At 44.3% G+C, this 12,500-nt stretch overlaps 1 protein-coding gene across 5 annotated transcripts in view; it reads left to right on the top strand.

Annotated features, from left to right (window-relative positions):
* The window catches only part of LOC143022421 (putative cytochrome P450 6a13), a 127,927-nt gene that overhangs the window by 94,070 nt on the left and 21,357 nt on the right, over positions 1-12,500 (top strand). The window contains exon 1 of one of the 5 annotated variants that reach the window (XM_076180616.1): positions 9,474-9,608. The exons of the other annotated variants lie outside the window; for them this stretch is intronic. The gene's annotated coding sequence lies outside the window, so the exon portion shown is untranslated. Of the gene's footprint in view, positions 1-9,473; positions 9,609-12,500 lie in introns of those variants that run through there. 5 annotated transcript variants of the gene reach the window in all.

The raw sequence follows: 12,500 nt of genomic DNA on the forward strand, positions 1-12,500 counted from the left end.
GATTCTAATATAAAAGAAGAAAGTTGTATTCTGCGTCCTGGTTAAAGAAGAAAGTACAATGAACTCTTAATAACATAAGAAGCGCCTAGGGAACAGAAACATCGTTTTACATTTAAAATCGAGACTTCATTACATCTAGAGTTATTGTCGGTGTAATATCGTAATTTTTTCCTATTTGTTGTACATTTCTTTTTCTCAAAACATTTATTCACCGGCCTCTGCACTGCACTGAACTGGCGTCTGTCATTTCGGGTAAATGTACTCGTGGTTCAGACCTCCATGACGGGCGAACTGCAGTCCATGCATCAAGCGCTGCAGTGGATATTACTAGCATTATACACTAAAAACAGGTTACACGTTCCCTAATCATTCCTGAAACTTTGCGAGGCGAGGCGGCTGCATCTCCGGTGCTCAGCTGAGCACGCGGAAATTGCTGGAGCGTTGTTTTTACCCCACCCCGCACCCCACCACCCGCTCCCGCCTCCGACGGTGAAGAGGCAGGAGTCAACGCTCGGCAAAGCAAGTTTCTGTAACGTACGCAAGGACAAGAGGCGACAGAGTCCGTCCACTACGCCTAAGCTGGCGAAGGCGCTACCATTCCGCTACACGTCCCGAATGCCCCGAGCCGGTCAACGTCCGTCCTTGGGCGGCCGATTGAAAGTGGGTTTTCCTTGTTCTCCGGCACAGCAGACGGAGAAAGAGGAGGAGGAGGAGGAGGAGGAGGAAAAGGAGGAGGCGGAGAAGTTCGTGCACGCTGCTGCAATTAAATAATGCACGCCGAGAATCCTCGCGTTTTCCTCCTTCTCTGTTGCCCCTGCAGCGCCGCCGGGTTGAATGCCCCAACCCAGGTGCCTGTGCAACTCTGCTCACGCCACCGCCGCTCCAAAAAGCAGCAGACGGCACCAATACAACAACCTACAGGAAAGAATACATTAGAATCCCCCCCCCCCGAGAGGCTACGTCCACCTCAAGTCATCGGTCCCTCCGTCCGTCCTAGGTTCGTGGGGTTCTGTTGGACGTTCCCAGTGACACAGGAGCCGAGACTCGTCCGCCGCAGCCGCCCCGGGGCTGAAGCCTGTGTGCAGAGGAGGCTGAGGAGGAGGCAAGAGGGGGCAGGCGGTCTAGCCCCACCTGGTGGTCCCACATGCAGCCTCGGGGAGTCTGGAGCGCGGGGAATTAACGTTGACGTTCCACACAACGCCGGATATAAATATCTAAACATCATATTTACCATCTGAGAAGGTGGGGTGGGGGGACGGGTATGGGGTGGAATCAGGAAGCGTCATCTATTATTCGCTCGGGACTCGAGATAAATGTGCCTTTACTCTACATGCCCCTCTTCATTTGGAATTTCGAACAAGTTTTCCTCGAGTTCATTCATGGCAAACGTTGACCCTGATGTAGTAGGAGCTGCCGTGGTTCCCCCGCGGTTCCCCCTACAGACGGGTCCTGACCGAGTATCTACTCCTTCTTCGTCCTGACACTCCTGATAGTCGTACCCTGATGTGGCAAGACTCACGGGCAGGCGTCGTAGCAGGACGGGGAGGACCCTCGGCTGAAGAGAGTCCTCTGGCGTCAGTCAAAACCGAAATCCCAGAGCGTGTCGGTCGTTGCACTGAAAGGAGCAGGTTACAGGCGACGAAGCCCAAATGGACATGAGGGGACTACTGTCGTTGTCCCTGAGAATGCTGCGGGTGCGGCTCCGGCTGAGGATGTTGGTCCTACACCGAGCCGTACCTACTGACCCAGACAAGCGCCGCTGTCAGACACCCCAGCGTCATGCTTTTCAATAGCCTTCCTTGATGGCTCGGCGACCGCAACGACTTGAAGGTGAAATGAAGTACAACCTGTTCAAATTCATCTGGTTTGATGATACTAGCCCAGGGGTTCTTAACCTTTTTTCTCCTTGAAGGTGAAATGAAGTACAACCTGTTCAAATTCATCTGGTTTGATGATACTAGCCCAGGGGTTCTTAACCTTTTTTTTCTCCAATTCCCCACTTTTTAGTGAGCCAACTCTCTATTTCCCACCACAGCATCGGTCTTTGACAAATTCGATTTTAACCCATGCAGTGTTAACATTTCTAACACCAGAAACAAACAAAAAGAAACAAAAACACATCGATTAAAAAAAAAGGACAGTGGTTCTTCTGTCCGACCGGTCATTCCCCACTTGGCAACTCCGCCATTCCCCACCAGTGGGGAATTCCCCACAGGTTAAGAACCACTGTACTAGACTAAGGAAAAAATGAATAAGGACAGATAAACAAATAAACAAAAACAAATGAATAAATGACTAGATAAATACATGGAGAAATATTTATCGAAGAAGTAAAGTAGTTATGGAGTAACAAACCAATTACTTGTAAATCATGCGCAACCAGATAAGAATTCAATCTAGATTGAAAACACCGAACTAGAAGGTTCAATATAGAAGACATCTGTTAACTACACATCAATCACTGCGTACCAAATCGATCAAATGGGAAACTTAATCGCTCTGGCAGGAAAATCCGGTGATACCTGACAACGACACCGTATCTTTTCATTAAGCGATTTTCCTCATTCGTTCGGTCGTTGCTAAACTTCGAGGAAGAAACGATCACGCGCGCGCAGTCCGGGCGGAACAGGACGCTGCCTCACACTGCCCAGCATTCCACAGAATTATCGAACTCAATCACAACTTCAATCATACACAGGTCTCTCTCTCTCCCCCCGAACTCCACATCTCCATTCATGCCTCTTGTTCCCAGAATGTGCACACACACACACTTTATTTTAATTTGGCTGAATATTTAGTTTGTTCAATTTTAGTTTTATCTAATTTGATTCAAATATATTTTCAGACTTTGATAGAAACGGAGCAGAGTTGCGTCTGTTGTTTCTTCCATGTTTGTTCTCACACGCTTCTGTGTGTGTGTGTGTGAGAGAGAGAGAGAGAGAGAGAGAGAGAGAGAGAGAGAGAGAGAGAGAGAGAGAGAGAGAGAGAGAGAGAGAGAGAGAGAGAGAAAGAGAGAGAGAGAGATTCACCATGGTCTTGAATCACGTACTGGACTCATGACCGACAGTTATCACTCTCCTGGATGAGAGCTCATACATGGCAGATCTATGGGTAAAGCTGTGACCTTACACACACATCCAACTCCCCGCCCACGTGTGTGTGTGTGTGTGTGTGTGTGTGTGTGTGTGTGTGTGTGTGTGTGTGTGTGTGTGTGTGTGTGTGTGTGTGTGTGTGTGTGTGTGTGTGTGTGTGTGTGTGTGTGTGTGTGTGTGTGTGTGTGTGTGTGTGTGTGTGTGTGTGTGTGTGTGTGTGTGTGTGTGTGTGTGTGTGTGTGTGTGTGAGAGAGAGAGAGAGAGAGAGAGAGAGAGAGAGAGAGAGAGACTTTCTTTAGTATTCTCAAGTTCTTAGTACCCTGAGGCAATCCATCCAGAAAAAATCTGGGTCAAAGGACGATCACAGAGCTATGTCCTCTTATCTGTTATACGTGTCAACGGTCTTCTTCCCCCTTATAAGGGGGTGGCCGTGTCAACACACACACACTCGAACAAAAAATTAATAAACGAATAGAAAGGTAATTATACAAATAACTTCCACCTTCCTCTCCCTCCCATCAGAGCAAGAGAACTGAGATATTCCCTTTCTTTCTCGCTTTCTCTCTCTATCTCTCTCTCTCTCTCTCTCTCTCTCTCTCTCTCTCTCTCTCTCTCTCTCTCTCTCTCTCTCTCTCTCTCTCTGAGAAGACGATTACAGGATGACCTCGTGTGACCCCTGTGACGTCAGTTCCATTGTCCATCCTTTCCTCTACTCCTCTCCTTCCAAAATGGAACTCTTTCAATCTCAATCGCTGTCTAGGAATCAAAAGACTCTCAACTTCTGATCTTTGGCTTATTCTTGAACGGAGACAAAAAAAAAAAAAAAAAATCCCATTTAATCCTCGTCTATTTCTTCCACCTTCAGTATCATTTGTCATTGGGCGAAATCCAGGGATGACCCGTCATCCAGGAGGTGCTAAGATAAGAGGGAGGGAAGAGGGTGGAGGGGAGTGGAGTATGATAGGGATGGAATGGGTGGGAGTGGCTTTCATGCCTTTGTTTTTTGGCTACCTCCTTTATGAGCGGAAAAAAGCCTTTGGTATACATATATATATATATATATATATATATATATATACAAATTAATTCCGACAGTTGACCCCGGACTCGAACCCGAGACTTGCGCGTGGCAGGTCATTGCTCTCCCGAGTATGCTACTGAGACAATAAGATTCTTTAACCTCGGGGTTGATCTAACTCCCGCAGGATTTGAGTCAACTGCTAACTGCCGTCCTAATCTCAATTTTACGAAGAACCAAGCCCACTTGAAGCTAGTGGTTAAGCTGGTACGTATCCTTGATAGATTTTCGTCGTTGTATTCATATGTGTATATATATATATATATATATATATATATATATATATATATATATATATATATATATATATATATATATATATATATATATATAACTTGGTGTATATATAGTATTTAGGTTCCTAGGTTCACAAATTGCATAATTGGGATATTAACTGAACCCAGACACTCATGTTTTCCACAATCCTATGAGTCTGGGCAGAGTCGTGAATGTAAGAACTCAAAGAGTAAATTCCTGTAGCGTACGGAAGGGTTCGACAGAAGGAGCTTGAGTCTCAAATCAGCCCAAATTGACAAATACATACGCTTTATAATGGAGGTGGCCAGCGAGGGCGTTCACCCATCCCAGACCAATCCCACAACAATCCATCAACTATTTGTTTTCCCCTTTAGCTTAGCCCCTTGTGGATGAAGAGCCACAAACGCAGCACTCACACACACACACACACACACACACACACACACACACACACACACACACACACACACACACACACACGACTCGTGGCGCAGTGGTTAGAGTTCCCGGCCGCCCCTACGGAGGTCCGAGTTCGAATCCCGCCGAGGGCTGAAATAAATTCAGTATCGCTGCGCCACGAGTCGTTACTCCAACTCTCGTGGGCGGGGAGTTGGGTGTGTGTGTGTGCGTGTAAAGGTCATAGCATTATCCTTAGATCGGTCATATACGAGCTCTGAGCTCTCTTCCGGAAGGGAAATAGATGTCGATCACGAGTCCAACACGTGATCCAAGACCATGGTGAATCACATACGGGCGTGCGCACGTACGTATAACATACTTGGTGCCTGAACAGGAAGCCTAAAGCTAAAAGCGCTTGAGCGCACAAGTCACCTGCCCAAAAACTTCTGGATGAGGAGACAGACACACACACACGCTTCGAGTCGTTACTCCAACTCTCGTGGGCGGGGAGTTCGGGGTGAGTGTGCGTGTAAGGTCACAGCATTACCCATAGATCGGTCATACGAGCTCTGAGCTCTATTCCGGGAGGGAAATAGCTGTCGATCACGAGTCCAGCACGTGATCCAAAGACCAAGGTGAATACACACACACGCACACACACAGTTTGGGGTCATTTGTCTTGTGGGTGCCTCGTAGCCTACAAGACGCTCTTCCCCATTGTAGAATATAAGCGACGGCGACGGTAGTGGCCGAGGACCACTTCATCCCACAGGAACCAAAAACAAAATCCTTCCCATCTTCCTCCTTCCCCTCCTCTTCTTCTTCCTCCTCTCCTCCTCTTCCTCCTCCTCCTCCTCTTCTTCCTCCTCCTGCCCCTTCTCTTCGTCCTCCTCCTCTTCCTTCTCCTCCTCCTCTTCATCCTATTCCTCCTCCTCCTCCTTTACTTCCTCCTCCTTTTCTTCCTCCTCCTCCTCTTCCTCCTCCTCCTCTTCTTCCTCCTCCTCTTCCTCCTCTTCTTCCTCTTTTCCCTCCTCCTCTTCTTCCTCTTCCTCGTCCTCCTCCCCCTGATCTTCCTCCTCCTTCTCCTCCTCCTCCTCCTCCTCCTTGTTCTCCTCCTCCCCCTCTTCTTCCTCCTTCTCCTCTTCCTCCTCCTCTTCCTTCTCTTCCTTTTCCTCCTCCCTCTCTTCTTCTCCCTCCTCCACCTCCTCCTCCTATTCCTCCTCCTCCTCCTCCTCCTCCTTCTTCAGTTCATTGCCTCCGGAGTCACCTGTCACTCAAAGAGGAGGTTCCAGCCTCCGTGCCTCCTCGTGTCTTCTCTTTCGGTTCCTCACCAGAATTGGTCGCATATTAGATAACTTATTATTCGTTTCAGCTTTTGGCTACCCTGGTGTCCATTGACCCCTAAACGGCTCAAAAGGCGAGGGGTTTCACGTCAACAGCCCCCCGACCTAACTCCCTGCGAAACCTTTGCTTGATGTTTGGCAATATCTCCATTAATGATGCAATCTTGCACAACTAACTTATTATTCGTTTCAGCTTTATGCTACCCTGGAGTCCAATGACCCCTAAACGGCTCAAAAGGCGAGGGGTTTCACGTCAACAGCCCCCTGGAGTCCAATGACCCCTAAACGGCTCAAAAGGCGAGGGGTTTCACGTCAACAGCCCCCCGACCTAACTCCCTGCGAAACCTTTACTTGATGCTTAACGTTATCTCCACTAACGATGCACTCTTGCACAACTAACTTCCATTCCGTCTAAACAACAACGTTCCAATTTGTCACTGCTCAAGGTTTTCGAGTTTGTCATGAATGCAACTGGTTTTCCTTATATCGGCATTCCCTTTCGGAACACGTAGTACCCCCCCCCTTACTTGTACTCCACCCCTTCCCCCCCACTTGTGCTCCCCTCTACCCTCCCCCGCCCACTTCCATCCCCCAACCAACTTATTTCTCACTTTCTCTTCCTCCATCTCTACCTAACCTAACTCCCAGAGATCCTTATACTTTTTCTCCGTCTATTTTCTTCCTTCATTTCCTTCTCCTCCCTACCTATCTCTGTCTTATATACATATACATACATACATATATATATATATACACATATTCACACCCATTTTACTCCCCTTCACCGCCCTTCCCCCCCCCCTCCCATCTCAGCTCCTCATGGATAACGGGTCATCCCGCGTCCGCCAACTGCCCTGGGTCAAACGCAATGCAGCAAGACACAGTACGAGTACATCCACAGCAAGGCCACTTCACTTGTTCGGCGAACCCCCATCCCTCCCTTCCGTGCTCAACAAACATTTCCCCTCATATATATCTATATATATATATATATATATATATATATATATATATATATACATATATATATATATATATATATATATATTGATAGGAGGCCAGGTATACATGATTTCAAGAAGTCTACAGCGACAATGGCGTTGTTGAGTTTATATTGAAGCTTTATTTTCTCTCGTGCAACAAGTGCTGGTTCCAAATAGTTGAGAAGGTGTCCAAAAGATATTTGGTACGGTTTTCTCTTTTTCAATTTCTCCAATACGTATCTTGACCTTACTCGGTCATCCTCAGGGAGGGAGTTACAATGGTTGGTGAATACAAAGGTTTATATACAGGCCGTACATTGGCCGAACACTGGGAGAGATCAATCGTAACGAACCGAGGTACACAGGTCTGGGTAAAAGCGGAAAATGAGGGGGGAAAAAACACGGGTAAATTCCAATAATGAATTACTGAACTAGCCCTTAACTCGGTCCAAACAGTTTGTGATGATTGTGGAACGATTGCAAAACGAGTATGACATTTTCATTTTGGTTTTTATGAGTAATGTATGTATATTGTTCAGAGAAAAAGACAAGTCACATATGATTAAGAATTTATGGCCCCCCAGAGCCTTCTTGAAGCCCTTTCGATATAAGCAGTGGCAGGAAATTTGTAATCACGTGACTTGTCTCTCTTTTATTATTATCATTTGCGTCATATTGGTCCCCTTGTTTAGATCTGTAGGTATATCGCGAAAAAAAAATATGGAACTAATTGGTGTGTGATTGTGAAACCTACCGTTGGTATTCTTAAAAAAAAAATTCTTTCCTTATATAAATCCTTGGAAGGGAAAGATTTATATAAGGAAAGATTTTTTTTTAAGAACACCACCACAAGATTCTTCCAGTGGTATTCTTAAAAAAAAAATTCTTATATAAATCTTATATAAATCATTGGAAGGGAAAGATTTATATAAGGAATTTTTTTTTTTTAAGAATACCACCGGAAGATTCTTACGGCGGTGTTCTTAAGAAAAAAACTTTCCTTATATAAATTTTTCCCTTGCAAGGATTTATATAAGGAAAGACTTTTTTTTAAGAATACCAGTAAGTTCTCTCTCTATACTCGTAGTGGTACACAAGTGAGTGATATTCAATGGTATCTCTTGGCACTCCAGGGGAATCCAAACATCACTCAGGCGTCCTTTGGATGAGTGGTGTCCAATGGAATCTTTGGAACAAACACCCAAGCATACCATAGAACACATTTCTTCGCCACTGAAACTGATTTTAGGGAAAAGAGTATAGAAACTCCTGTGGTCTTGGATTTCATGAATTTTGTATAGAATAAACATTAAATGAATATAATATGCATAGAAATATATTATTATTTATTGAGTGCAATGACAGACATAGTTATGGTCGTAGGAAGTGGGCAATCAATCACAATTTTGTTCACTACATATCTGTAAGTTGAAAGTTTTATAAAGTCAATACATATTTATCAACGAGAAACAACAACAAAAGTATATAAGGCATGATATATGTGATAGTAATATGATAAATAGGTACATTAGATCTACCTCCAAAGTACCATCCAATGCTCCGCCCAATGCATAGGGTATATTGGGCGTTTACTTTGGCCTATGTGCCCCGGGTCGGTACAGTTAGGTCCGGTTCGATTTTTAGCCATATATATATATATATATATATATATATATATGTATATATATATATATATATATTTACATATACAGTATATGATCATTTCTATGAAAGTCGCATGTAGGATTCGAACCCACCGTAAAGGCTCTGTGAAGGTAATCTTACGGTGACAGAAAGCAGTGGGTTCGAATCCTACATGCGACTGTCATAAAAATTATCAGATTAATGTCGCTGTCACTAGCGAATTTCTCTCACGTATGTATACATATATATATATATACATATATATATATATATATATACATATATTTGTGTGTATATGCATGTATGTGTGTGTGGGAGTGTTGTTTTTCTCTATGTATGTGTGTTTATGCTTATGCGTAATAATAATGATAATAATAATAATAATAATAATAATAATAATAATAATAATAATAATAATAATAATAATAATAATAATAATAATAATAATAATAATAATAATAATAATAATGATAAGTTTATTTGGCATTGAATCAATATGCATGAAGTGCAGATAATGAAAAGAACACATAGTTCGAAATAACAATTACAATTGCTTGCGTTTATGTATATGCATGGGCATGTATGTTGTCAAGAGAAGTCCCACGAAGTATCTGGGCTTCTCTCAGCGCCGAACGGGATCATAATGTAGAAATGTCCGGGTCATGGTGATGGGGCTCTTTGCCCGTGCGGCCGCGAACTGCAGGCATCACTTGCTCCCTCGAAGCCCACAGTTTCTCGAACGATTTTGCCCAGTGAACGTCGACGTCGTCGCCGTCGCCTGGAAGCATCAAGTGCCACCGAGCAGAGCGTCGTAAGCCGCGCAGGTTTTCCTGTTGCAAGTGTCGTGTGCCTGGCGAAATCTCACATTTTCGGAGCCCTGGATTATACAGATTCGTTTGTCAAGTGCGACTTAGGCTACAAACATATTGTGAAACGAACTTCTTCTTTTTTTTTTATCTGTTAACAGTCTATTCCATCTTGGTGGCGTATCACGGCGTGTTGTCCAAGTTGTAGCTTTGAGTATCGCTCTGCCCACACGGAGATCGAAAGACCAGATTACGTTATATAGCCTGAACTATGAAACAACCCCAACTCCACCCCGAACATAGAACCGATCGTGATATCGAACAGTGAATTCCAACAGAAGAAATAACGGACGTACAGGAAACCAATTATTTTATGACAAAGATAGCGAAAGAAGAAAAGAAAGAAACATAGTGTTGAAGTGTCTGCCCACCTACGTTCCAAAAAAAGAAAATAATTTGCAAAACAAGCACTATCAAGGGAAACTCACGACACCACCTTCGCCACTGGCAGAATTAGTGAGTCTGAGTTCAGCCTTGATGTTCCACTTTTGGGCCACCGGCCTATCCCCCCGGCGGGGGTGAGGGGGCAATGCACCCTTTGACCCTTGCCGAAGTGATGGTTTAATCCTTCTTGGTAGGGTAGGCCGTTTGGCGGTAAATGTATGCAGATCTTTGGACGTGCTTTTGTGAAACTTTTTTTTGTTTGTGTGTGTGTGTGTGTGTGTGTGTGTGTGTGTGTGTGTGTGTGTGTGTGTGTGTGTGTGTGTGTGTGTGTGTGTGTGTGTGTGTGTGTGTGTGTGTGTGTGTGTATGTGTCACACTATATCCGGTACTCACGCCCCGGCAATATTCTGATAGAGCTTGAACGACCCTTTACGAACTAATGCCAGATGCAATACGCACGGGGCCGCTGTACGCTGCCTGGTCCCCCGATCCCCCGCTGCCCATTGCCCCCAAGCTCCGGAAGTGTCTGAAAACTTGCGAGAAAAAAAAATCTGTTGTGGTCACGTGATTCCAGATTTTTTTAATATGTTTTGGGGTAAAAGGGGCGTTGAGAAAGAGGGAGATGTCTGTTGAGGAAGGAAGGCAGAAGACAGAAGGTAGGGGTGAGTGGAGAATGGTTGTGTATGGATGATGCTGTGATGCATGAAAGGGAGTGGGTGGGGGATTAAGGAACGGTTATGTGTGAATAATATTTTGACGCAGCCCGAAGGGATTTCTCCCTGTCTTCTCTTTTTTCTGTATGAGGGGACGGGAAGGGTGGGTCGCCGATTAAGCGAAGCGGCCTTGCTGTGGATGTACTGTGTCTTGCTGCATTGTTTCTGACCCAGAGTGGGTCGCCGATTAAGTGAAGCGGCCTTGCTGTGGATGTACTGTGTCTTACTGCATTGCTTCTGACCCAGGGTGGGTCGCCGATTAAGTGAAGCGGCCTTGCTGTGGATGTGTTGTGTCTTTCTGCATTGTTTCTGTCCCAGGCCAATAGGCGAGATGCAGGTATGACCCGTCATCCAGTGGGATCCAAGAAAAGAGGGGGGGGGTGGATGGGAGTGGAGTAGATGATGGTGAAATGGATGGGAGTGGAATTATACCTTTTGGCTTTGGCTACCTCCCTTGTAAAGTGGGCGGAAAGGCATTGGTATTTGTATGTTTTGGGGAAGAGGAAGGGGATACGCGCCGCGTGATCTCGTGAGCAGGGTCCGCGTGGCGTGGAGGTCACTGACACCTTAGGCCACATGGGACTGAGGCGTCTTGGCAAGAAGTAGAGCAGTGGGGTTCTAAAGTCGAGGCGCAGAAGTGTCGACGACCTCAAGGAAGCTCAAGTGTCCAGGACCTAAGAGAAGGACTTAATTGGCGGTGAACAGGATCAGGCTGGAGGGACCCACAATGCAATGCACCGCAGTAGCCGCTGAGGGAATAAATCATACACACAGACACTTTTTCTCTCCAAGAAGTCTCTAGGACACAGAAAACTCCGGTATTCAGAAAGAAAGGTTCAGAAAATTGAAGAAAAAAAAATGATAATAATGGACACCAGAAGCGGTTTTTAAGATTAAGGTGCATTTTCGAAACGCATTTTCAAACCGAATATTGATCTTTTTCCAGTTTTCAACTACAGGAAGAACTAGGTTTATTACCAAGTGATTATGACTTAAAACGAATTGACAACTACATGAAAGTGAAAATTATGACTTGGGTTTTCAGGAAAATGCTTTGTTTTTTGTTTTTGTTTTTGTTTTTTTCAATTGTTCATCTTATTTTTCCCTGTACGTAAAACTTTCCATGTGTCCACTCTTTTTAATCTCACAAATGTTTCCAGAGAAATTAATTACGTTTTGCGTAAACAGAAACCATGAAAGCACATTATGTATACACATCACTCTCACAACTCTATAAGGATAATGAACACTGGATCCTATCTATAGACACTGTTTCCAGAAAAATGAAGTACGTATTTTTGAAAACAGAAACCAAGAAAGCACATTATGTATATACATCACTGGTGAGAAATGCAGTAACACATTTGTAAATCACAACTAACACCACAGACGGACGAAAAGAAAGAGTTGAGTAAGCGAAACTATATATTTCGACTGCTAACCGCAACCCTCTTCAGTAGTTAGCAATCGAAATATATAGTTACTCAACTCTTTCTTTCGTCCGACTGTGGTGTTAGTTGTGGTGTATATACATGATTTCGTAAAGACAAGCACTTTAGTAAAAAGAAAAAATACAAAATTAATTCTCATTAAGTGAAAAGGCAATAGAAAATTATAAAGAACAGAATGTATATATGGACATAATCGAAAAGCACCTAATCATCGTAGGAGCTTTTTTATCCGTCCCCATGTTTCAAAGAGTGAAAAAGCACAAAACAAAAACGCAAAACTCAGATACTGG

This window comes from Oratosquilla oratoria, chromosome 44 (assembly GCF_046742065.1).
Source record: "Oratosquilla oratoria isolate Oo_2021 chromosome 44, ASM4674206v1, whole genome shotgun sequence".
Lineage (NCBI taxonomy): Eukaryota > Metazoa > Arthropoda > Malacostraca > Stomatopoda > Squillidae > Oratosquilla > Oratosquilla oratoria.